This window comes from Austrofundulus limnaeus, unplaced genomic scaffold (assembly GCF_001266775.1).
Source record: "Austrofundulus limnaeus strain Quisiro unplaced genomic scaffold, Austrofundulus_limnaeus-1.0 Scaffold746, whole genome shotgun sequence".
NCBI lineage: Eukaryota > Metazoa > Chordata > Actinopteri > Cyprinodontiformes > Rivulidae > Austrofundulus > Austrofundulus limnaeus.
Genome location: NW_013953148.1, coordinates 150,182 through 151,627, shown reverse-complemented (window position 1 = coordinate 151,627; position 1,446 = coordinate 150,182). Strand labels below are relative to the sequence as shown.

General features: G+C 35.7%; 1 protein-coding gene across 4 annotated transcripts in view; it reads right to left on the bottom strand.

Moving 5' to 3' along the window:
- The window catches only part of LOC106532296 (heterogeneous nuclear ribonucleoprotein C), a 27,234-nt gene extending 26,113 nt beyond the window's left edge, over nucleotides 1-1,121 (bottom strand). For 2 of the 4 annotated variants that reach the window (XM_014028321.1, XM_014028322.1), the window contains exon 1: nucleotides 997-1,118. The gene's annotated coding sequence lies outside the window, so the exon portion shown is untranslated. Of the gene's footprint in view, nucleotides 1-996 lie in introns of all 4 variants that reach the window. The other 2 variants (XM_014028324.1, XM_014028323.1) reach the window with 2 other exon arrangements.
- Between the last annotated feature and the right edge of the window lie 325 nt (nucleotides 1,122-1,446).

The following is a 1,446-nucleotide window of genomic DNA, read 5'->3' as shown; positions in this document are numbered from 1 at the left end:
GGTTTATGATTTGTGTTTTTATTGAATATTGAATTTATGTTGTTTTGTTTTAATAAACTTTATAATACATAAAATTTGAGCATTAATACCTGCAATGTGAAAATAGTATTGGTCAAATTTACAATTAATGTAGTAAAACTTGGTGTTTGGCAAAACTTTATTGTTTCTCAACACATTCTTGTGCCTAAAACCCAGATTTACATTCGTTTGAGGAATGATAAGCCTTTCATTCTTTTTTCTTTCCTCTGAATGGTAGCAACATCTCTAATAAAATGGATGAGCTAAAAAAATCTGAATATCCACTCAGCTCAAACACTCCAGTGAGAGCAGTCTGCACAAAAACTTCAAGAAGTCAAAATTACCAAAATGCATAAATCATGAGGCACTTATGTGAAAGAAAAATCCCCTTCCTTGAATTTTGCTCCTGCAAAATGTCAAACTTCATATTGTGAGGGCAAAAAAAAAAAAAGACATTTCTGAAGAAAACATGAGCACAGCCAAAACCACAAGGAAAAATACTCTTTAAAAGCWTATGTGCTAGGACTCGACGTCAAAGACTGTAAACCAAGCTTCATGAGGAGATGTTTTGTGGTGCAAGCTTTCGAAAAAGCAAAATGTTGAAACATTTTCATCCAGAAAACATAAAAAAATCTGTCCTGAGAATCCTCTTCCATATTTCCTTCTTTGAAAACGAACCAACAACTAGGTAAGTAAAGCAGCACAACATGCCAGGGAAAACAGAGGGCTTAAATGGTCTCATCTGGAGAAAAACAAGAGGCAAAAACACGGAGGTGGAAGCTATTTAAAGCTAGTTTCTGCACAGTCTGAATCACAACATGTACGCCATGATAACAGCAGCCAGCCAACACTGTCTCAGGAATACAGGCAGGAAAAATGCAATAAAAAAAATAAAAACAAAAAAATCCCAAAGATGCTTCATCAAAATCTGAAAAAAAAAAAAAAAAAAAAAAAAAATCTCTAGTTAAAAATACTCACCAGGAGCTTAACACTAAAAATGACAACAACGTTTTACTTGAGAGGTCGTTTTCTCCGTTAAGCCTGAATGTAGCACCTTGAAAAATACAGACACGAAATGGCGTCTGCACACACACACCAGGGTTACTCACGCCCACATGCCGTAATCCTGCTTTCTGATTGGATGATTTACCAGCAATACCGGAATGAGCCTTTCTCTTATTGGCTGGTGGGACTGACAGTCCTACCCATGAATGACAATATCCGCTAACCGCTTTGAATGTCAAAACATCAGCGCTGCACAACGTGAAACTGATCTGTGCTCGCAGTCTGTAAAACTGTATGGCAGGCCTGTGTATCACATATTAGTCGAAAACCTGAACCTTAAAAAATTTAAAAATAAAGCACATTTCAGTTCTTTCTCAGGTAAAATTTATATTTCATCCACATCCAGAATAATGTATTATATAT